Source organism: Pelophylax lessonae, assembly GCF_965119305.1.
Source record: "Pelophylax lessonae genome assembly, chromosome: 9".
NCBI classification, from domain to species: Eukaryota; Metazoa; Chordata; class Amphibia; order Anura; family Ranidae; genus Pelophylax; species Pelophylax lessonae.
The window spans coordinates 203,450,212-203,476,420 of NC_138776.1; the positions used below are offsets into that span (position 1 = coordinate 203,450,212).

Here is a 26,209-nt window from a genome sequence, read left to right on the forward strand (position 1 = left end):
TTTCCCGGGATATGCCTCTGGCCCTTTTTGAATATCGGAATCACGTTAGCTTTCTTCCAATCCCCTGGTACATCTCCTGTCCTAATACTGTCAGCAAAGATCAGGAACAGTGGTCTGGATATAACCTTACTGAGTTCCTTGAGTACTCTCGGATGTACGCCATCCGGGCCTGGTGATTTGTTTGTGTTAAGTTTATCCAGCCTTTCCCTGATTTCACCCTCTGTTAGCCATAGTGGCAAATCCTGTGTATTACTACTAACCATACAGTCATGGTCAGTGTACCCCTCCGTTTCCTGTGTAAAGACTGACGAGAAAAAAGCATTCAGCACGGTTGCTTTTTCTGTGTCCTCTGTAACCATCCCCCCATCATCGCTAATTATGTGTGCAATATGCTCTGCCCTAGTTTTTTTGCTGTTGATATATTTAAAGAATTTCTTTGGGTTTTTTTTACTATCCTCCGCTATTTGTCTCTCAAAGTTGATTTTAGCCATTTTGATTTCGTGTTTACTTTTCTTATTTGCCTCCTTGTATTGCTCGAAAGCCAATACAGTGCCCTCTAATACGTTTTTTAACGTTACGGTTTAGCCAGCCAGGTTTGGCTTTGTCTCTTCTAAATTTATTTCCCATAGGAATGCACTGCAAGATGCCTTTGCCTAATATGTTCCTAAAGCATTCCCATTTTTCCTCTGTGGTCAGGGATCCCAGGGTTTGGTCCCAGTTTACCCTTTCCATCAATGAGTACAATTTTGGAAAGTTTGCCCTTCTGAAGTTTAGGGTTCTTATGTTCCCCACTTGCCTTGTTATATTGTTATTTATACTAAATGTGATCATCCTGTGATCGCTAGAGCCCAGGTTGTCCTGAACTACTACCTCCGAGATTATGTCTGGGTCATTAGTGATCAATAGATCCAGGACTGCATTTTCTCTAGTCGGAGAATCCACCAACTGTGACATGTAATTATCCAGTAAGGTTTCTGTGAATAGACGGGCCTTCTGTGAGTGTGCAGTCCCCTCTTCCCAGTCAATGTCAGGATAATTGAAGTCCCCCAATATGATGACTGATCCCAATTTTGCCACTTTACTCATTAGTGCTAAGGATTCCAGCTCTACCTCCTCCCCTTGGTTAGGTGGCCTATAGCAAACCCCCACAATTACTTTCCCCTTTTCTCCTTCCCTATGGAGTTCAACCCACACAGATTCTAACTCCATGCTCATCCCATCCGTAATGTCACTCCTTTCTATCACCTTTATATTGTTCTTGACATAGAGACATACCCCTCCCCCTCTTTTTCCTACCCTGTCCTTCCGGTACACCGAATACCCTTGGATATTGGCCAGCCAGTCATGTGAGGGGTCGAACCAAGTCTCTGTTATTCCCACAAGGTCTATGTCCTCCTCATGTACTAACATTTCCAACTCATCCATTTTATTAGCTAGGCTCCTGGCATTAGCATATACCCCTCTTAGTTTTACGGAAGTTGAGCGCAATTGGTGGTTATGTTTATTCCTGTTTGGTCTGAGGTTTTCCCGCACAGACCTACCGATTGGCGTTGTGGACCTACTGTCGCTGCTGACCCTACAACTGCCTTCAGTCCTCTGCTCCCTCCTGACTGATTCTACTTCTGAGCCCTCCCCCCCGTCTCCTAGTTTAAAAGCCCCTCCAACTTGGTGGCCATCTTTCTCCCCAAAAGAGCTGTACCGTCCCCATTAAGGTGCAGCCCATCCTTACTAAAGAGCTGGTAGCCGACTGAGAAGTCAGCCCAGTTCTCCAGGAACCCAAACCCCTCCTTCCTACACCAATTCCTCAGCCACTTGTTAAGTTCCCTAATCTCCTTCTGCCTCTCTGGTGTGGCTCGAGGTACAGGCAGTATTTCAGAGAAAACCACCTTGGAGGTCCTTTTCCTCAATCTATTACCTAAGTCCCTGAAATCGTTCTTAAGGATCCTCCACCTACCTTTAACTTTGTCATTAGTGCCCACATGCACCATGACCGCTAGGTCATCCCCAGCCCCCCACATCAATCTGTCTGCCAGATCTGCGATGTGCCGAACTCGGGCGCCCGGTAAACAACATACTGTTCGGTTCACGAGATCTTTTTTACAGATTGCCCTCTCTGTCCTCTTGATAATTGAGTCCCCAACTACCACAACCTTTCTAACCTTTCCTGAGTTACAGCCCCCCTTCTTCCTGGAGCCGTCCCTCCCCTGGCAGCTGGGGGAGGGTGCATGCTCCAGCTCTGCCACCCCTGATTTGATATCCCCCTCAACCTGCAACTCGGCAGATTTGTTAGGGTCTATCAACTCAGGATTGGCCTCCCTGGCACTCCTCCCTCTACCCTTCCTAACAGTCACCCAGCTGCGTACCTCTGCTGCTTGCGTCTCCTCTGTTCCTCCCTCCTCTATGCTGGCCCCTACCAGCGCCTGATAGGCAATGTCCAAGCTCCTTTCCAGGTTGTTGATGCCACGCAGTGTTGCCACTGTGTTCTGTAGGTCCAGGATCTGGTCTACCAGAGCAACAAGTCGCTCACATCTTGCACAGCAGTATTCGCCCTCGATTGGTTCATCAAGGAACGCATACATGCAGCAAGAAGTGCACTGAGTGGCATCCGCAATCCTGTCGGACATTATTACCCTCTACTCTATGGGGATAATATTAAAGACCTGCTCTTCCTTACCTACACTACCTCTGTCTCCCCTGGTACTAAACCTGGGGTCCTCACCAGTCGCTAAGATACTCACCAGTCGCAAAGATCCAACAGACGGTAAGATACTCACCAGTCGCAAAGATCCAACAGACGCAAAGATACTCACCAGTCACAAAGATACTCACCAGTCACAAAGATACTCACCAGTCGCAAAGATACTCACCAGTCGCAAGGATACTCACCAGTCGCAAGGATACTCACCAGTCGCAAAGATACTCACCAGTCGCAAGATACTCACCAGTCGCAAAGATACTCACCAGTCGCAAGATACTCACCAGTCGCAAAGATACTTACCAGTCGCAAAGATACTTACCAGTCGCAAAGATACTCACCAGTCGCAAGATACTCACCAGTCACAAAGATACTCACCAGTCGCAAAGATACTTACCAGTCGCAAAGATACTTACCAGTCGCAAAGATGCTCACCAGTCACCAGTATTTGATACATCAGAAAAGCAGAACTTAATATTTGGTACAGAAACCTTTGTTTGCAATTACAGAGATCATACGTTTCCTGTAGTTCTTGACCAGGTTTGCACACACTGCAGCAGGGATTTTGGCCCACTCCTCCATACAGAGCTTCTCCAGATCCTTCAGGTTTTAGGGCTGTCGCTGGGCAATACGGACTTTCAGCTCCCTCCAAAGATTTTCTATTGGGTTCAGGTCTGGGGACTGACTAGGCCACTCCAGGACCTTGAGATGCTTTTTAGGGAGCCACTCCTTAGTTGCCCTGGCTGTGTGTTTTCGGGTTGTTGTCATGCTGGAAGACCCATCCATGACCCATCTTCAATGCTCTTGCTGAGGGAAGGAGGTTGTTGGCCAAGATCTCGTGATTCATGGCCCCGATCCATCCTCCCCTCAATACAGTGCAGTCGTCCTGTCCTCTTTGTAGAAAAGCATCCCCAAAGAATGATGTTTCGACCTCCACGCTTCACGGTTGGGATGGTGTTCTTGGGGTTGTACTCATCCTTCTTCCTCCAAACACAGCGAGTGGAGTTTAGACCAAAAAGCTCTATTTTTGTCTCATCAGACCACACGACCTTCTCCCATTCCTCCTCTGGATCATCCAGATGGTCACTGGCAAACTTCAGATGGGCCTGGACATGCCCTGGTTGAGCAGGGGGACCTTGCGTGCGCTGCAGGATTTTAATACATGACGGCGTAGTGTGTTACTAATGGTTTTCTTTGAGACTGTGGTCCAAGCTCTCTTCAGGTCATTGACCAGGTCCTGTCTTGTAGTTCTGGGCTGATCCCTCACCTTCCTCATGATCATTGATGCCCCATGAGGTGAGATCCTGCATGGAGCCCCAGACCGAGGGAGATTGACCAACATCTTGAACTTCTTACGTTTTTTAATAATTGCACCAACAGTTGTTGCCTTCTCACCAAGCTGCTTGGCTATAGTCCTGTAGCCCATCCCAGCCTTGTGCAGGTCTACAATTTTATCCCTAATGATCTTACACAGCTCTCTAGTCTTGGCCATTGTGGAGAGGTTGGAGTCTGTTTGATTGAGTGTGTGGACAGGTGTCTTTTATACAGGTAACGAGTTCAAACAGGGGCAGTTAATACAGGCAAAGTGTGGAGAACAGGAGGGCTTCTTAAAGAAAAAATAACAGGTCTGTGAGAGCCGGAATTCTTACTGGTTGGTAGGTGATCAAATACTTATGTCATGCAATAAAATGCAAATTAATTAATTAAAAATCATACAATGTAATTTTCTGGATTTTTGTTTTAGATTCCGTCTCTCACAGTTGAAGAGTAACACGAAAATTCATGACATAGGCATATCTGACCACGCACCAATATTTTTGTCTCTATCTGACCCCCTGCAGCACACAACCTCTAAAATTTGGAGATTCCCCTACCTATTTAGCCCATAACACAGATTTCCAGCACATGCTACGAAAGCCATGGAAAGAATACGAATCTTACAACAAACCCCATGCCAGTGATCCCAACTTGTACTGGGAAGCGGCTAAAGCTTTCCTTCGAGGCAAAATAATTGCTTATGCCACTTCCTTTAAAAGATCTTCCCTCCAAAAGTACACACAGGCTAGTGACCAACTACGCAAAGCCCAACTAGACCTTGCCAACTCTGACACCACAGAATGCACACGAGCATGGCAAGAGGCCAAGCAATGCTTTGACCACTGGGCCGAACAACAGGAACAAATCAAACGATCCTTTTTGGATTTACAATTACAAAAATTTGGAAATAAATCTGGTAAATTGTTGGCTAGACTATCCAGAAGACTCTCTTCAGATTTGGTAGTAATTTCTTTTGCATTTGCGCGCTATTCTTTTTTAATATACATGTCTTTTGGTTCATAGCTGCAGCAGCTTTGGAAATACATGGGTATGCTCCCCCAAATTTTTTGCCTGTTTATTATGTATTCGGTCTGACCAGACTACCGAGGTTGAGCAGCCCTCCCCACCCCCCCACACACACCTGTACTCAATCAGTGTCCACCATCAAGTGGATATAGGAGGAGTCCCCTGTAGTGCATTTGCACATCTTTCCCAGCAAGGAGTATTATCTCCAAGGGTTAGAAAGGCTGGATTCATCTCTTTTTCATGGATAGTGTAGGACCCACTGATAATGGGGTACTTTGACGCAGTAGTGGGCTTGAGCACGATATGGCCATATGGTGGGACCAAACCCCCATTTTTATTTATGGACTCTCTTCAGATTTGGTAGTAATTTCTTTTGCATTTGCAAGCTATTCTTTTTTAATATCCAGAGGCCCTCACAAACAAAATCATATCCTATCTCTAAAGGATAAATTTGGGCAATGTACTAACTCCCTGTCCTTGTTAGAAATTTCCAAAGTTTTAGAATCAAACATACTACAAATCTTTGTACGCAGAAGATCCTATTAACACCTCCAAGGCCCAAGCCAAGCTTTCTGGCCTCCATGACACTTCCCATCATACCCTCCTCCAAGCTAGACATAATGAACGGATCCATTACCCTAAATGAGGTTACCCAAACCATCAAGTCTATGGCTAATCTCAAAGCCCAGGCCCCAACAGTTACACGTCGGAGTTCTAAAAGGCAATCAGCGAAACTATCCTCCCTAGCCTCCTAAACTTGTACAACAAGATGTGGGACAGTGGCACTTATATACCCACAGGCACTCAAACGTTTATTAGACTTCTGGTGAAAAAGGGCAAAGATCCTACACTCCCAGGGTCTTATAGACCAATTTCCCTGCTAAATGTGGACATCAAAATACTCTCTAAAATTGTAGTGAACAGATTAGCCGTAGTGCTACCCTCCTTACTCCCTCCTGCACAAGCCAGCTTCATTAATGGACGCTCGGCAACCTTGAACATCCGCAAAGTTCTCTTAGCCCTAGATTATGCCAAATCACACCCACAAGAAGACCTAGCAATCATCACATTGGATGCCGAAAAGGCATTAGATAACGTAAGCTACAGCTGGCTGTTTATGATCTTGCAAAAATTAGGCTTCGCTGGCCACTTTGTAGATTTTCTTGGAGCGATGTACACAAACCCTTCGGCGCAAATCATCAGTTTGGGCTTTATCTCAGATACTATCCCCCTCCACAAAGGCACGAGACAAGGTTGCCCCCTCTCCCCTCTGCTGTTTAACCTAGCCTTTGCACCCTTCTCAAGATATCTAGTGGAAATGTTCCCCCTTCATGGTATTAGAATTGGGCACCATGAAATTTGCATGGCATTATTCGCAGACATGCTAGTTTTCATGTCTGACCTTCAGTCCAATCTTCAAACTGAAATCCAACCTAGACTTATTTAAGGTATGTTCAGGCCTATGAATCAATTATGACAAAAGTGAGATATTACCACTTACTCCAGCAACTTTGACAATCGACACCATCACTTTCTCAGCCTTCTCCCTAGCCAAGCAACACATAGTATATTTAGGTATCAGGATAGGGATACCCTGCGATCATTGACAAAATGGTGAAAGAATTAGGGGCCTGGATGACGCTGCCCCTCTCATTCTTCGGAAGATGCCATTTACTTAAGATGGTGAGACTTTCCTTGCCTCATGTATGCACTAAAAAACATACACCCCTTGCTCAAACATAAAGATGTACAAGCACTAAATAAGGCATTCCAAAATTTTATTTGGGGCAAAAAGAGACCCCCGCATTGCATTATCGAGGTTGCAGCTTCCGATGAGTGAGGGGGGAGCCAGTTTACCAAATATCAGGTTATATAACTTGGCTTGCCTCTTTAGATACTGCCTGGACTGGCTATCCTCTTCCTCTTTCTACACCAACTACACCTTGGAAGCAAACTATGTTCTCCCTTTAAACCTCATGGGACATTTACATAGCAAATGGAACTTACTACCACAATCTATTCAGCACAATATCCTGCTCAGAGACATTATGATCACCTGGAGGGAAATCAGGAAACATCTCAAGTTATCTCACCAAATATCCAGATATTTTCTGATCCACGGGAACCCAATGTTCCCTCAGAGCTCAACACACGAAGTGTATGAAATCTGGAGATCGAGAGGACTCTTCACCATGTCCTCCTTATTCGATCTTGACACCTCAGCTACTAAATACTTCTCAGAGGTTGCATCGGCTTTCCATCTCCCAACCTCACATATGCTATACTACAACCAGGCTATCACTTATGTCCATTCCATTTGCCCGGACAGAAACAGGAGATTTAAAACATCTTTAATGGACCACATGGTCACTCAACACAAATATTCTATCTCCGATATATACAAAAATCTAATCTCAACTAACCACCAATTACCAGGAAAATCAATGCAAACTAAATGGAATAAGGACATCCAAGAAGAAGAGCTTGGAGACAAAAAGGGGATAATTAAAAATCTGCAAAATATTAATTAACGAGAACTGGAGGGAAACACAATTTAAACTGATGCATAGAGCGTACATACCCTTCCTCTGCTCAGATACTACACAACCCCAGTACCACACCTGCCCTCAATGTGGCATACTCAAGCCTTCATTATTCCATCGTCTCTGGTTATGCCCACCAATAACACTCTTCTGGGAACAAGTCACCAATTTCATCAACAGCATTACCAAGGTGAAAATATCCAAATTGCCCCTTCTACTACTGTTCAGCTATGACCATCAGCTAACAAGGACAAAAGAACAACCGAAATCCCATGTATCACAATGGGCCCACATATGGCTGCTGGCGGCAAGAAAAAATATACTTAAAACCTGGACAGTTGCTACTCCTACTTTATCTATGGTAAAAAGAGATCTCAACGACCTATTGTATAAAGAATAACTAGACACGACACTGCAGAACTGTACTACCACCAGCCGTTTTTTCACCAGATGGAAGTCATATATAGAACACACGTTCTCCCCCACCTAAATATCTTCTCTGATGACTTCCTTTCGATATACGGAGTGGTACTGTAAAGTGAACTCAAGGAACTCTCTAGGCAAACTAAAACTCCCCTAATAAATGGAGATAAACCCACTGATCACACAACTAGGTGAAACTTTTGTTCTACTTACATTTCTTAATGCTTATGTTATTGTTTACATCCAATATCTAATATAGAAAGTTCCCCTTATTATTATGGTACATACCAATATACGTTTACAGATGATACCTTGTCGAATTGATATAGATGTTTGATCCAGCTTACTAAAGAGTCATCCAGACTTTTAACATAGCTAGATTTCTCTCCTTGCATACACCATGAGAAAACTACTGCTATTTATACTCTTTATACCCCAAAAAAAAAATAAAAGAGAGATATCTTCCTAGGGTTAGGAATTTGCAATTTTAGCATTTATCTCATCTTACACCTGATAACAACTCCCTAATATCAAATATAAACATGCTTAGATATAAAGTTCATAGGGAAATGTAATATTGTCTTTTATTGTATTTGTTGAAAATCATACTAAACATATTTTAAAATAAATAAATAAAAGCTGATCATTTTAAGCACCCCTGTCAGTGGGAGATGGTTTGTTTGTCATATCCCCCTAACTGCTACATCTTCAGGAGAGTTTGTTCTGTTTCCCGCTTTACGACCGCCCGCTGCAGTTATACTGCGGCAGGCAGCCTTTCCTGGGCAAACCGACGTAGCTATACGTTGGTCGCGCGCAGGAGGCTAGGCTCGTCAGTGGGGAAGCCAATGCAGCGGGCAGGCGGCTCCAATTGCTGCCTGACACAGGCGATCGTTCCCTGCTGAGAGAGAAGAACTGTCAGTTGTTGTAAACACAGCCGACCGTTCTTCTCCCAGGAATGATCATAGAGCGCCTGTGATCCTTCTATATAGGAGGACAGGTCTCTATGATCATTTGGGGGGATAGATAGAGTCCAAACTGGGGAGACCGCTCTAGGTGAGACAGGAATCAGGTGCCGGTCGGATCCGTAATCCAAAGCCACATAGAGCAAAGAGAAATGACCGCACTTCCGATAAAGATCAAAAATGGAGTGTGTTTATTCCACATCAAACCACTTGGTAATGAGTAAGCGACACATCTAGTCGTGAAACGCGTCTACCTTTTTGTCCTGCACTCACAGTGTGTATGTATTATACTTTGCCGATTGTTTGATGTGGAATAAACACACTCCATTTTTGATCTTTATCGGAAGTGCGGTCATTTCTCTTTGCTCTATGATCATTTCACAAGCCATGCCCCCCCCCCCCCTCCACAGTTAGAATCACTCCCCTAGGCTCACATTTAACCCCCTGATCATCCACACTGTTAACCCTTCCCTTCCAGTGTCATTATTACAGTAACAGTGCATATTTTTAGCACTGATTACTGTAGTATTGTCACTGGTCCCCCCAAAAGTGTCAAAAATGTCAGTCAGGGGTCCGATCTGTCTGCCACAATGTCACAGTCCCGCAAAAAATCGCAGATCACCACCATTACTAGAAAAAAAAAAACAATAAAAATGACATAAATCTTATAGTTAGTAGACGCAATAACTTTTGCGCAAACCAATCAAAATACGCTTATTGTGATTTTTTTTTTTTACCAAAAATATGTAGCAGAAAACAAATAGGCCTAAAATGTTAAAAAATTTTGATTTTTAATTTTTTTTTTCAGGGAATGTTGTATAGTAAAATGTGAAAAATATTTTTTTTTTTTAGAATTGTTTTTATATTTATAGCGCAAAAAAGAAATATCGCACAGGTGATCAAATACCACCAAAAGAAAGCTCTATTTGTGGGGAAAAAGGGACATCAATTTTATTTAGGTACAGCTTTGCACCACTGCGCAATTGTCCGTTAAATTAACGCAGTGCCGAATCGCAAAATATGGCCTGGTCGTTAAGGGGGCAAATCCTTCCGGTCCAGAAGTGGTTAAAAAAAACAGACTTACTGGCTGGATCACCATATAAAAATAAAATAAAGAAAGTCTAAAAAAGAAAACGAATTCAGCCACCACATCTGAGACAGGTGTGACAGGAGGGGGGCAGTGTGAAAATAGAAGAGTACCTGGGAAGTGTGACAGTAGAGGGGCAGTATGACAAGTGAACCTAGGTATGTGCTGACTGTACATGCCCCTGTGCTGACTGTACATCCCCTGTGCTGACTGTACATGCCCTGTGCTGACTGTACACACCCTGTGCTGACTGTACTGTGCCTGTGCTGACTGTACACACCCTGTTCCGACTGTACACACCCTATGCTGACTGTACTGTGCCTGTGTTGATTGTACACACTCTGCTCCGAATGTACACACCCTGTGCCGACTGTACATGCCCTGTGCTAACTGTACACACCCTGTGCTGACTGCACACATCTTGTGCTGACTGTACACACCCTGTGCTAACTGTACACATCCCCTGTCTTGACTATACATGCCCTGTGCTGACTGTACATGCCCTGTGCTGACTGTACACGCCCTGTGCTAACTGTACACATCCTGTGCTGACTGCACATCCCCTGTCTCGACTGTACACACCCTGTGCTGACTGTACATGCCCTGTGCTGACTGTCCACACCCTGTGCTGACTGTACACGCCCTGTGCCAACTGTACTGCCCCTGTGCTGATTGTACACACCCTGTGCTGACTGTACATCCCCTGTCCTGAATGTAAATCCCCTGTGCTGATTGTACATGCCCTGTGCTGACTGTAAACGCCCTGTGCCAACTGTACTGCCCCTGTGCTGATTGTACACACCCTGTGCTGACTGTACATCCCCTGTGCTGACTGTATACACCCTGTTCTGACTGTACAAATCCTGTGCCGACTGTACTGTGCTGACTGTACACACCCTGTTCCGACTGTGCACACCCTATGCTGACTGTACTGTGCCTGTGTTGATTGTACACACCCTGTTCCGACTGTACACACCCTGTGCCAACTCTACATGCCCTGTGCTAACTGTACACACCCTGTGCTGACTGCACACGTCTTGTGCTGAATGTACACACCCTGTGCTAACTGTACACATCCCCTGTCTTGACTATACATGCCCTGTGCTGACTGTACATGCCCTGTGCTGACTGTACATGAACTGTGCTGACTGTACACGCCTTGTGCTAACTGTACACATCCTGTGCTGACTGCACACGTCTTGTGCTGAATGTACACACCCTGTGCTAACTGTACACATCCCCTGTCTTGACTGTACACACCCTGTGCTGACTGTACATGCCCTGTGCTGACTGTACACGCCCTGTGCTGACTGTACATGCCCTGTGCTAACTGTACATCCCCTGTGCTGACTGTACACGCCCTGTGTTGATTGTACACCCCCTGTGCTGACTGTACACATCCTGTGCTGCCTGCACATCCTGTCTCGACTGTACACACCCAAGGCTGACTGTACACACCCTGTGCTGATTGTACATCCCCTGGGCTGACTGTACACACCCTGTGCTGATTGTATATCTCATGTGCTGACTGTACACACCCTGTGCTGATTGTACATCCCCTGTGTTGACTGTACACACCCTGTGCTGACTGTACATGCCCTGTGCTGCCTGTACATCCCCTGTGCTGACTGTACACACGCTGTGCTGATTGTACATCCCCTGTGCTGACTGTACACACCCTGTGCTGACTGTACATCTCCTGTGCTGACTGTACATGCCCTGTGCTGACTGTACATGCCCTGTGCTAACTGTACACATCTTGTGCTGACTGCACATCCCCTGTCTTAACTGTACACACCCTGTGCTGACTGTACACACCCTGTGCTGATTGTACACACCCTGTGCTGACTGTACACACCGTGCTGACTGTACATGCCCTGTGCTGCCTGTACATCCCCTGTGCTGACTGTACACACTCAGTGCTGATTGTACATCCCCTGTACTGACTGTACATACCCTGTGCTGACTGTACATGCCCTGCGCTGCCTGTACATCCCCTGTGCTGCCTGTACATCCCCTGTGCTGACTGTACACACCCTGTGCTGATTGTACATCCCCTGTGCTGACTGTACATGCCCTGTGCTGACTGTACATGCCCTGTGCTGACTGTTCATCCCCTGTGCTGACTGTACACGCCCTGTGCTGACTGTACACACCCTGTGCTGCCTGTACATCCCCTGTGCTGACTGTACACACCCTGTGCTGATTGTACACACCCTGTGCTGACTGTACATCCCCTGTGCTGACTGTACACACCCTGTGCTGATTGTACATCCCCTGTGCTGACTGTACATGCCCTGTGCTAACTGTACACATCCTGTGCTGACTGTACACACCCTGTGCCGATTGTACATCCCTTGTGCTGACTGTACATGCCCTGTGCTAACTGTACACATCCTGTGCTGACTGCACATCCCCTGTCTCGACTGTACACACCCTGTGCTGACTGTACATGCCCTGTGCTGACTGAACACGCCCTGTGCTGACTGTACACCCCCTGTGCTGACTGTACCCCCCCCTGTGCTAACTGTACACATCCTGTGCTGCCTGCACATCCCGTCTCGACTGTACACACCCTATGCTGACTGTACACACCCTGTGCTGATTATACATCCCATGTGCTGACTGTACACACCCCGTGCTGACTGTACATGCCCTGTGCTGACTGTACATGCCCTGTGCTGCCTGTACACACCCTGTGCTGACTGTACACACCGGTGCTGATTGTACATGCTGTGTGCTGTCTGTACATCCCCTGTGCTGACTGTACACACCCTGTGCTAATTGTACATCCCCTGTGCTGACTGTACACACTCTGTGCTGACTGTACACACCCTGTGCTGTCTGTACACACCCTGTGCTGTCTGTACATCCCCTGTGCTGACTGTACATGCATACCTGCCAACTGTCCCGTTTTTCCAGGGACAATCCCGGCAAATAGGAGCCTGTCCCGGGTATTTTACAGTGTCCCTGTTAATCAGGGACAATGTAAATCACACAGTGTCGCTCTCACCCCAGCTAGGAGTTGTAGTTCTGGCAGCAGGTTGTCTCTCTCTCTGTGCCCGCTCACTCTTCCCGCCTGTCGCAAATTTAACGTGTCACCGAAGGCAGGGTGTCAGCATGGTCCACTTTCCAAACTCCGCCAGCAGGGGGAGGCAGAGCACCTTCCGACAAGCTGGAGGCCTCACACTCCATTAATTATTACTATCAATAATGTTTTTTTATAGATATAATTTATACACCTGTTAATTGATACATATATATAGTTTTCTAGCTCTAGATAAATGTGTGTACATATCCGTGTATGTGTATGTGTGTGCATATATATATATATATATATATATATTGTAACAGGAAGTCAGCTAAATCTGGGAATGTAGTCACAGGAAGGAGATACATTTCTACCTGATTTAGAAAGTCCATTAATTAATTTAGGGTGTTGGCTACAGAGCTAGCCAGCAGGAAGTTGAAAGGCCTTCACCTGTTCAGAATGAGGGAGTTAAGGCTCTATAATTTGTTCAGAGAAATTCCTATTGTTTGCTGCCTCCAGAAGCTGCATCCTGAAGCCATGTGGGCTGGGAGCAGGAGGACAGTCAGCGTGTGCCTCCCGACAGGATGTGTGGGCCTGGGAGAAGACCCCCCGGAGTGATGTGTGCCCGGGACGGTAACCAAGGGTGAAATCGTCTCAAAGGTGAGAAGACGAACTGTTGATGTGAAAGAAATAAAGGACTGTGTTGCCCTGCGAAGCTATTATAAAAGGACTATTGAGTGTCCGCTGTAGGACAAGGAAGTCTGCCCGACGGTAGGTTGGAGACAGACACTTAGGCAGGTTCCAGTTGTGAGAAGGTAGCCGCCCACAGAGGCAAGGATTTATTTTCTGTTTTATTTTATTTTGGATGTTTTGCTGCATACAGCCTGGTGAAGAAAGTACCATTTAATAAACCACACTGTTTGTTTGCAAGCACTTGTCGGCTACCTCTCTGGGAAAACGCACCCCCCAAGGGGTCATCCACGCCTACCACCGAGCTAATCCCATACATATGGTGGAGGTATGCAGTGGGCATAAGCAGAGATCCCTGCAATGGAGTGCATATGTTTGATGAACTTTGTCTGGTGCATGAGATTGCACAATCTATGTGTGCAGGAGAGAAGATCCTGACAGAAAAAAAAAAAAAAAAAAGTGTTTTAAAGAGACAGGGGTCTCAAAATTTTTTGATGAACTTTGTTGTGTCTGGTGCAAGTGACTGCACAAACTGTGTGTGCAGGAAAAGAGATCTTGCAAGAGAGAGAAAAACTACATGTGTTAAAGAGACAGTGGTCTGAAAATTGTTTGCTGGACTGTGAAAAATTTGTTTGTGGAGTTATTGAAGATGGGGCGGTCCAAACGCCTGAAAAATGCAAAGATAGATGAAATGAGAGACCGGATTCTATGGATGGAGGGGATGTTACCGTCTGAACCAGCCCCATCCATGCCTAAAGAGAGTATACTAAAGAGGAAGGTTGTTGTCCCTAGCAACACTGATGAAACTGCTATGGAGACGCAGTGTGCTCAGATGAAAAGTAAACTCAAAATGGAGGAGATGTTGAAACAACTGATTATATCAAATACAGCTCAACAGCAGGCAAATGCACCTCAACAGCAGGCAAATGCGGATTTTCAGCGGAGCTTTGCAGCTCAACAAAAGGCTCATCAAGAGAGCATGGCAGGCTGGAAACAGAGACGCCAGCAGCCAATGGAGGCCATCGGTTTGGAGGAAACCGAGTATGTGTGCAGGGCTGAGTTGGATGCCTTGCAACGGAAAATGGAAGAAAAGGAACAAGCCTTGGAATTGCTTAAAATGGAGCATAGAAACTTGCAGGAAACGAATGAACTACTCAAGTCTCATGTGTCACAGTGGGAAGAATCCACTGCTCTTCTTTTGGTCGAGTTGCAAAAACGCAGAGAGACTATAATGGAGAAAGATACCATCCTCATGGAAAAGGAAAGTGAAATTCAGACTTTGCAGAAGCAAAGTATGGCTGATATGTTGGAGTTGCGTAATCAGCTGGAAAAAAGTCTTCAGTCTTTGGGAGCTACAAAAATAGACCTGCAGGAACAGAATGTTGCTCTGAAAGCGACATTGTCTCTCAGCGACAAAGAGAAAAGTGAAAGAGAGGCTAAATTACTGAGTACTGTGTATGAGCTCACTACTTTGAGCAATGTGGTAGATGAATGGCGTGCGGACTGTGAAAGTTGGAAAGGGGAAGCCCAACGTGTCCAGCAGCAGTTAAAGGAGAAAGAAGCCTGTGTGGCAGAATTACATTCTTATTCCCAGATGCTAGCCAGTGAGGTGAAAGCTCTTATGCAGGGAAAAGGAGAGTCTGAACACAAGAGAAAAAAAGTAGAGGCACAGCTTCTGGAATCGCAAGTCAAGGTGTCAGAAGGTGACCGATTGTGTGCTAAGCTGTCAGAGAAGGCAAACCGACTGCAGGTTGAGTTGGACAATGTTACAAATCAGCTTTCTCAAGCAGACAGCAAATCTAGAGAAATTGCGGAAGATTTTTCTATCTTGGAATCGCAGCTGCAAGACACGCAGGAACTCTTACAGGAAGAGAGGTGTCAAAGGCTGAGTTTTAGCACAAAGCTCAAACAAATGGAAGATGAGAAAAATGGCTTCCTGGAACAATTAAAAGAGGAGGCGGAAGCAAAGAAAAACCTATCAGAGCAAGTCGCAACATTGCAAGCTCAGATAGCGGATATGAAAAAACGCATGGAAGAAAGCGTTGGTTCATTACAGTGTGTTGAAGATGTGAAAAAGAAGTTTGATCAGATGCTTGGTGAAGAGAAGACTGTGTCTGCAAAATATGCAGAAGAACGCGCACGTGCAGAAACGGAGGTGCGTGATAACGAGAGCAAAGCCCTGTTCTTGGCTCGCTCTTTGGAGGAAGCTCTAGAGTGTAAGGCTGAACTAGAAAGTGTTAAACAGCTGCGTACAGAAATGGAAGAATTGGTCAGCTCCAAGGATGATGTTGTGAAAAGCGTTCAGGAGCTAGAAAAGTCTAAGCGAGCCTTAGAACAGCAAGTAGAAGAGATGAAGATTCCGTTGCAGGAACTGGAAGAGGAATTCCAGGCAACAGAGGATCTGTCCCAAAGAGGGGATAGTGTGCCTGATGCAGTTTTTAAAAGGATCAGTGTTTTGGGGTCTGTCCTGAGTGAGCCTCAGAAATGTGACGACATGTGGCTTGAATCACCCCTTTGGAATAAACCGTTCCTTCAAAAACTTCAAGCATTGGAAAATGTATCATTAGAACTTCAGCAAACAAAGGAGCTGAGTAAGAAATGTGGTGATTTCTCAGTTCAGGCTGAAAACCTAGTGGAGAAAACTAAGGCTGTTGGTGAAAACGTGAAGCAAATGAATAAGTGCCTTTCAGGGAGTGTTTCCAAAATGGAACTGGTGAAAGACGGGTGGCAGAAGTTTGATCGTGATCTTGAGATGCATTCCATGTGGAATTCAGATAGAGAAAAAGAACTAGGTGACCTTGAGCGGTCAAATAGTTCAGCAGAAAGTGCATTGAAGAAACCTGTAAAAGAATGTGTTGCAGTTCCATGCTTCTTCACTGATGCAGAGAGGAGGTCTATAATGGATACCACCCAGATCGCTGGGTTCAACTGTGTTGTTGCCTTTGACCCCTATGTTGGTGGAAGGAAAGTTGATGATGTTCTGGTTGGCTACTTCTGTGAAGAGTTTGGCAAGAAATATAAACTGAATATCAAATCAAGTAGTAGGCCTTTACTGCGACTCGCTCAGGAGGGCGAAAAGTTTAAGAAGTTGATGAGTGCAAATGCTTCAGATCTGCCTATGAATATGAAATGTTTGAATGATATTGATATCTCTGGGAAAAGGAACAGGGGTCACTTTGAAGAAATGTGTGACAGCCTGTTGTCTCAATTGGAAAATCCTCTGCACAGCATCTTAGAGCAAGCAAAGCTCAAGAAGGAAGATCATTCCCTTTTACAACAAAAAGTCAATGATTGTGTACAGCTGTATGGAGAGGCAACTCAAGTCACAGAGGGATGTCAAGAGTCCCTACTTGGAACAAAGCTTAGTGAAGCAAAGGTTCTCAAAGTTTTGTGGAAAACATTTATGGATTGCAGAGAGAGGCGTCTTAAGAATGTTGAAGACATTAAGACTAGCCCAATTGAGTTGCCTATGGATCACGGTCCTCCATGGTGGATTGGACAGACGGTTATGAGGGACAAGCTGTCTGACATTTATGAGAAAGCTGTCAATGAAGATGACAGAAACGAGAAGGAGCGAAATGATGCCAAAAATGCAGTTGAAGAATGTGTATATGAGATGAGAGACAAACTGTGTGGCATTTATGAGAAATCCGTCAATGAAGATGACAAAACAGTTTCATCCGGAAGCTTGAGGATAATAGGAGGCTTATCAGTGAGTCAGCAGTGCTTGACACATGCGTGCCTGGAAATCTGTGTCCCAACCCTAGGGTTGAAACAAGAGGGGGGGGTATGTAACAGGAAGTCAGCTAAATCTGGGAATGTAGTCACAGGAAGGAGATACATTTCTACCTGATTTAGAAAGTCCATTAATTAATTTAGGGTGTTGGCTACAGAGCTAGCCAGCAGGAAGTTGAAAGGCCTTCACCTGTTCAGAATGAGGGAGTTAAGGCTCTATAATTTGTTCAGAGAAATTCCTATTGTTTGCTGCCTCCAGAAGCTGCATCCTGAAGCCATGTGGGCTGGGAGCAGGAGGACAGTCAGCGTGTGCCTCCCGACAGGATGTGTGGGCCTGGGAGAAGACCCCCCGGAGTGATGTGTGCCCGGGACGGTAACCAAGGGTGAAATCGTCTCAAAGGTGAGAAGACGAACTGTTGATGTGAAAGAAATAAAGGACTGTGTTGCCCTGCGAAGCTATTATAAAAGGACTATTGAGTGTCCGCTGTAGGACAAGGAAGTCTGCCCGACGGTAGGTTGGAGACAGACACTTAGGCAGGTTCCAGTTGTGAGAAGGTAGCCGCCCACAGAGGCAAGGATTTATTTTCTGTTTTATTTTATTTTGGATGTTTTGCTGCATACAGCCTGGTGAAGAAAGTACCATTTAATAAACCACACTGTTTGTTTGCAAGCACTTGTCGGCTACCTCTCTGGGAAAACGCACCCCCCAAGGGGTCATCCACGCCTACCACCGAGCTAATCCCTTACAATATATATATATTGCTCAAAAAAATAAAAACAGACCTCAATCCTCAATGGGAAAAATCTCATGCTGGATATCTATACTGGTATGGACTTGGTATGTGTTAGGATAATATGGACTGGGTAATGTGTTAGGATCTATACTGGTATGGACTCTGTAATGTGTTAGGATGGTATGGACTGGGTAATGTGTTAGGATCTATACCGGTATGGACTGGGTAATGTGTTAGGATCTATACTGGTATGGACTGGGTAATGTGTTAGGATCTGTACTGGTATGGACTGGGTAATGTGTTAGGATCTGTACTGGTATGGACTGGGTAATGTGTTAGGATCTATACTGGTATGGACTGGGTAATGTGTTAGGATCTGTACTGGTATGGACTGGGTAATGTGTTAGGATCTGTACTGGTATGGACTGGGTATGTGTTAGGATCTGTACTGGTATGGACTGGGTAATGTGTTAGGATCTGTACTGGTATGGACTGGGTAATGTGTTAGAATCTATACTGGTATGGACTGGGTAATGTGTTAGGATCTGTACTGGTATGGACTGGGTAATGTGTTAGGATCTGTACTGGTATGGACTGGGTAATGTGTTAGAATCTATACTGGTATGGACTGGGTAATGTGTTAGGATCTGTACTGGTATGGACTGGGTAATGTGTTAGGATCTGTACTGGTATGGACTGGGTAATGTGTTAGGAAGGAAAGGATGCCACATTGTTTTATGTAAATGAAAATTATCACCCTACAGAGGGCTGAATTCAAAGACAGGTGAATAAAGTGTGAAATGTGCTCAGGTGTGACCATACAAAAAATGTTATATGTAAATATAAATAAAGTGCAAGGTGTAAATAAGTACAATAAAACCTAATTATACCAGATAGTATAATCATACTTATTTACACCTTGCACTTTATTTATATTTACATATTACATTTTTTGTATGGTCACACCTGAGCACATTTGACACTTTAGAATTGCAGGGAATTGTGATGAGAATTTTAAACTTTAGGCAGAAGTAGTGCAGCTGAATGAGAGAATTATTCCAACTCTGCTACTTTGGCCTCAAGTTTTCAATTCCCTTTTCAATTTCCTGTAATTCTCTCTTTATGAAGTAGACCCTATAATCTGATAAGTAGGCGGAGATTAATTATGCAGAGTGGGCGGAGCTTCGGGGAAGTGGGTGTGGTTAGTAATTGATAGCTGTGCTGCAAAGTGTCCCTGGAAATTTTTTTCAAATGTTGGCAACTATGTACATGCCCTGTGCTAACACCCTGTGCTGACTGTACAGACTCTGTGCTGACTGTACATGCCCTGTGCTGACTGTACATGCCCTGTGCTGACTGTACATGCCCTGTGCTGACTGTACAGACCCTGTGCTGACGGTACACACCCTGTGCTGACTGTACAGACCCTGTGCTGACTGTACAGACCCTGTGCTGACTGTACATCCCCTGTGCTGACTGTACACACCCTGTGCTGACTGTACACACCCTGTGCTGACTGTACACACCCTGTGCTGACTGTACAGACCCTGTGCTGACTGTACACACCCTGTGCTGACTGTACAGACCCTGTGCTGACTGTACATGCCCTGTGCTGACTGTACACACCCTGTGCTGACTGTACAGACCCTGTGCTGACTGTACAGACCCTGTGCTGACTGTACATCCCCTGTGCTGACTGTACATGCCCTGTGCTGACTGTACAGACCCTGTGCTGACTGTACACACCCTGTGCTGACTGTACAGACCCTGTGCTGACTGTACACACCCTGTGCTGACTGTACATCCCCTGTGCTGACTGTACAGACCCTGTGCTGACTGTACATCCCCTGTGCTGACTGTACATCCCCTGTGCTGACTGTACATCCCCTGTGCTGACTGTACATGCCCTGTGCTGACTGTACATGCCCTGTGCTGACTGTACAGACCCTGTGCTGACTGTACAGACCCTGTGCTGACTGTACACACCCTGTGCTGACTGTACAGACCCTGTGCTGACTGTACATGCCCTGTGCTGACTGTACATGCCCTGTGCTGACTGTACATCCCCTGTGCTGACTGTACACACCCTGTGCTGACTGTACATCCCCTGTGCTGACTGTACACACCCTGTGCTGACTGTACAGACCCTGTGCTGACTGTACATGCCCTGTGCTGACTGTACATGCCCTGTGCTGATTGTACACACCCTGTGTTGATTGTACATCCCCTGTGCCGACTGTAAAGACCATGTACTAATTGTACATCCCCTGTGCCGACTGTAAAGACCATGTACTAATTGTACATCCCCTGTGCCGACTGTAAAGACCATGTACTAATTGTACATGCCCTGTGCTGACTGTACATGCCCTGTGCTAACTGTGAAGACCATGTGCTGATTGTACATTCCCTGTGCTGAATGCACATCCCCTTCTCGACTGTACATGACCTGTGCTGACTGTACGCCCCATGTGCTGACTGTACGCCCCCTGTGCTCACTGTACACGCCCTGTGCTCACTGTACACGCCCTGTGCTCACTGTACATGCCCTGTGCTGACTGTACGCCCCCTGTGCTCACTGTACACGCCCTGTGCTCACTGTACACGCCCTGTGCTCACTGTACACGCCCTGTGCTGACTGTACATGCCCTGTGCTGACTGTACATGCCCTGTGCTGACTGTACATGCCCTGTGCTGACTGTACACGCCCTGTGCTCACTGTACACGCCCTGTGCTGACTGTACACACCCTGTGCTGACTGTACACGCCCTGTGCTGACTGTACATGCCCTGTGCTCACTGTACACGCCCTGTGCTGACTGTACACACCCTGTGCTGACTGTACATGCCCTGTGCTGACTGTACACACCCTGTACCGATTTGTCACACCCTGTGCCGACTGTATAGCCCCTGTGCCATATGTACATCCCCTGTGCTGTGTGTGCTCCCTGTAGGGGTGCTGTACATGTGCTGTGTGTACATCCCCCTGCTACCTGTACATCCCCTGTGCTGTGTGTACATCTCCAATCCTTCCGAGTGATGTGTGTACATATTTCTGAGTTATAATCTCCATGTTTTCCCTGTGCTGTGTGTACATTTCTGAAGGCGGGTGGATATACAAAGCGCACAGCAGATGCAGTGAGATGTACAGACAGCGGTGAGATGACGTACAGAGAGAAGTCACCCTATATACTCCCCGTACATCGCTCTATAATAATCTCTGTACTTCTCCCCGCCCCTTCCTGTGTACACAGCGTGTGTAGTATCGCTCTGTGACAGGACGGTGCTCTCTGTCTCCGCCCCCCTGACACAGAGTAGGGCGGGGCGATGTTGTACTTCCTGTGTGGTGTGTAGGCGGGTCTCCTGTACTCTCCGATCTTCATCATAACTTTGTACACAAGGCTCCAGCCGGGAAAGTTGGGTCGGTGCTCTGTGTGACCGGTGAGTGCACTGTATGTACCCGGGGGAAGGGGGGATGGTCGGTCCGGTGACATCATATTGTGTTGTTGTTTGTAGGGTGATGAAAGGGGGGGGGGGCAGACATCTGGCAGTCCAGGCTCCCCAGGGCTCAGTGTACACATCAGCAGGTGAGTCCTCCTATCCCATCCAAGTGTACAGGAGAGGATAGGGATCCTCCATCAGTGGGCTGTCTATGTGCCAGCTCTGTGTCTGGGGAGGAGAGGGGGGTTTGTATTGATTGGTATATTCTGCACATCAAGGAGTTCATGTGATGAAAGCCTGAGAACAGATCCTACAAGAAGGATGTGTGTAATGTCTGTGATCAGTGATGGGTAGGTAATGGGGTAAGTCATCAGTGATGGGTGGGTGATAGATCGGTGATGGGTAGGTTATCTGTAGGTGATGGGTAGATGATCTGTAGGTGATCTGTGATGGGTTGGTGATCTGTAGGTGATGGGTAGATGATCATCTATCTGTAGGTGATCAGTGATGGGTAGATGATCTGTAGGTGATCGGTGAAGGGTAGGTGATGTGTAGGTGATGGGTAGGTGATCTGTAGGTGATCAGTGATGGGTAGATGATCTGTAGGTGATCGGTGATGGGTAGATGATCTGTAGGTGATCGGTGAAGGGTAGGTGATGTGTAGGTGATCGGTGATGGGTAGATGATCTGTAGGTGATCGGTGATGGGTTGGTGATCTGTAGGTGATGGGTAGATGATCATCTATCTGTAGGTGATGGGTAGATGATCTGTAGGTGATCGGTGATGGGTAGGTGATCAGTGATGGGTAGATGATCTGTAGGTGATCAGTGATGGGTAGATGATCTGTAGGTGATCGGTGATGGGTAGGTGATCAGTGATGGGTAGATGATCTGTAGGTGATCAGTGATGGGTAGATGATCTGTAGGTGATCGGTGAAGGGTAGGTGATGTGTAGGTGATCTGTAGGTGATGGGTAGATGATCTGTAGGTGATCGGTGATGGGTTGGTGATCTGTAGGTGATGGGTAGATGATCATCTATCTGTAGGTGATCGGTGATGGGTAGATGATCTGTAGGTGATCGGTGATGGGTAGGTGATGGGTAGATGATCTGTAGGTGATCGGTGATGGGTAGGTGATGGGTAGATGATCTGTAGGTGATCGGTGATGGGTTGGTGATCTGTAGGTGATGGGTACATGATCATCTATCTGTAGGTGATGGGTAGATGATCTGTAGGTGATCGGTGATGGGTAGGTGATCGGTGATGGGTAGGTGATCGGTGATGGGTAGGTGATCGGTGATGGGTAGGTGATCGGTGATGGGTAGGTGATCTGTAGGTGATTGGTGATGGGTAGGTGATCTGTAGGTGATGTGTGATCTGTAGGTGATGTGTGATCTGTAGGTGATCAGTGCTGCACAATGTGATCTCTGTAATACAATCTGCATTCTATATACAATGAATACCAGTGCTGCCATTGTGGGAGATAGAAGTGTATCCAGTAACAATGATCTTCTCCTATTTCCTCCCAGCACAGCAGTGGGGTGGATCCCTCACCCAGGAGGGGCGGGTCAGGTGCACCATCCAGCCCCACAGCTGGCAGCCTGGCAAAGTCTATGGGGAGTGATGCTGTACCAAGTGGAACCGGAATTTATCTCCCTGTGTGTTCCAAGATGAAGTTCCAGAATGCAGATCTTCCAATATCTAAACACCGGTACTGCTCAGTACAGCATTCTGCCCCATCCAGCTGCGGGGCTGGTCACTTTACCTGTCTCTACAGGGGGCACTGCACCTTGATGGCCCTGAGTGTAAGGAGCCTTGCTCACATGTGTGACTGTGGGCAGTAAAACCAGGGAGTTGAGTTGCAGTTTTACCACCCCATCCAGCTCAACCACCTACCTGAACACTTACATGCAGCCTATCACACCACCCCACAATCCACAGCATGGTAGTACAGCATTTATAGGGTTAAATCAGGCAGACTAGGAGGCATTATGTTACTGCCTCAGTGCTGGTCAAATGCCTTCTGAAAAGCAACCCAACACAGACTGCTTTTCAGAGGGCACTGCAAGTCTGAACTAGCTCTTAATCTGTTGAAGCAGACCTTCAGTGAGAAAACTAAAGTTACCATCAAGCCCCCACTCAATCCTTTTTTTGTTTTGGTGTTACCCAATACCCACCCCATCTTCCTCAATCGTCACCTAGGCAAAGATGACATCACCTTGTAGAGCCCCATTGTCCTCCATTCACAGCCTCCTGGGATAATATCACCCAACCCAGGGGGCTACAGATCTCCCTATGCCCCTCAATCTTACAGATACCCAGGAGAATGCCAGCTGTGAGTCATCAGGAAGTGACAGCGACATCAAAGATCTGAAGCCCTGGGAAGAATCATCTGTAGGGAGGAAGTGTTAATATACTGGAGGTTTTAGTCAACTAAAATACGACTAAGGCCAGCTCACATATATGCAAATCTGATTAGTTTTGAACCGCATCTGATTCGCATGATGCAAAAAATCATTGGCTTCTATTGAAGCTGTTCACCTATATGTGGTGCATTCACAATGCAAGCTGGAAAAGAGTCCTGTGCGTTTTCTGAGCACTGCAGCGTGGTTCGGGTGCGCATTCCAGGCTAATTGACTTCTATGGGGATGCTTCTGAATCGCACAAATCATCAGTTTGAAACACTAATTGAGAATTAAACAGTTTGGGGGTCCCGACCCACTCCATACCAGGTCCTTCAAGTCTGGTATGGATTTTAAGGGGAACCCCATGCCAAAAAAAAAAAAAAAAAACTGTGTGGGGTTCCCACCAAATCCATACCAGACACTTAGGCCTGACATGGATGTGGAGGCAAACCCCACACCAGAATTCTAAAAAAAAGTGTGGGGTCCCTCCCAAAATCCATGCCAGACTCTTATCCGAGCATGCAGCCTGGCAAGCCAGGAAAGGGGGGTGGGGAGGAGCGAGCCAAACCATACCGGGCCACATACCCTCAACATCGGGGGGAGGGGTGTTTCTGGGTAGGGTGGCTCATTCACATGGGGGGGGGACCGGGATCTGGGGGCCCACAGACCCCCACAACCCTGGCCCACAACATGGGGACAAGTTGCTTTTGGGGGGGGGGCATGTTGAGGGCATGTGACTTGGTATGTTTAAGAGAGGGGGAGGGGGGGCGCTCGATCCTCCTACAGCCCTCTCCCCTTCCTCAGATAAAGGTCTGGTATGGATTTTGAGGGGAAACCCCCCCCCCCCCCCCCACACCATTAAGAAAAAAAATTGTCATGAGTTTCTGCTTAAAATCCATACCAGACTCAAAGGACTTGGTATAACTTGGGGGGCGACCCCATGCTGTTTTTTTCCGAAATTACATTTTTGGGGGGGGGGGGACTGCTGCCAGCTGATGGATCATCAGTTGTTAAGGTTGTGGCGACTGGCTTGCTGGCCTGCTGCTTAAAGCCAGAGTTGGGTAGCACTGATCACTTACTTTGTTTCCCTTCTGCACAGCGCGGCCATCCTGACTATGGGCATGTGAAGCCCGCTGGGTCTCTCTTCTGGGATTCGGTGAATGCTGGCTACCCAGCATGCACCTCGCGCAGTGCGAAGGATGCTACCATCTGGCAATGCCCATTGACTCCTGGGATTGATGACCCTCCCCTCCCAGGAGCCGATGCACTGCTGGAAATGACGTACCTCCCTGCAGAAAGGTACACAGGAAGACGATCGATCTGCCTTTTAAAATGACAATGCGTTTTTAACATTTAATTATGTAATGAATTGCTCAAAGTTTAAGAAGTGGGTGGAAGTCTGCTTTAACAACCAACTATTGTTAAGGATACGGGCGGCCACCTGCTCCTAAACTTCCAATGAGAACCGTATCTAAATCGCAGCTGAACTTCTGAAAAGCTACTTTGGAAATTCACGGCGAAAACGGACCTGAAATTCGCACCGCGGCCTAAAAACGAAACCAGTTCAGATGACTAAAATAAGACTAAATTTAAGTTTGACATCAAATTTAAAACTGGAAGAAGCTGGACTTCATGAGCTGGTAAGTATCGGCTTCTGGAAAGTCAGCAGCTACAGTCTTTACAGCCTGCTGACGTTAAATGTTTACACGGCCACATGAAGTTCCTCTTTAAAGCCGAACTCCAGGAAACCTATAAAAATGCTGCGGTGTGGGGCTGCACCTGCGCTGCAAAGGTTAACCGATTGTTTATGTCTGGGGGACATAGAAAAGACAATTTACTTACCCGATTCTTCATGCTTCTGCGCTGATGGATCAGCCCCCCAGAGCTACCAATGTCCTGATGTCATCAAGACAGATGCTGGATCCATAGCCCTGCACTGGACATGAGGACCCAAGGGACAGTCCACCACTGGAGCTTGGGGGACTGCAGTGGACATGAGGACCCAAGGGAAAGTCCACCACTGGAGCTTGGGGGGACTGCACTGGACATGAGGACCCAAGGGACAATCCACCACTGGAGCTTGGGGGGACTGCACTGGACATAAGGACCCAAGGGACAGTCCACC

The 26,209-nt window shown here is 46.6% G+C and overlaps 1 protein-coding gene across 1 annotated transcript in view; it reads left to right on the forward strand.

Moving 5' to 3' along the window:
• Positions 1-21,562: 21,562 nt before the first annotated feature.
• TSPAN14 (tetraspanin 14) overlaps positions 21,563-26,209 on the forward strand; it is a 129,372-nt gene continuing 124,725 nt past the window's right edge. Inside the window, exon 1 of the mRNA XM_082268021.1 lies at positions 21,563-21,680. The gene's annotated coding sequence lies outside the window, so the exon portion shown is untranslated. The remainder of the gene's footprint in view (positions 21,681-26,209) is intronic.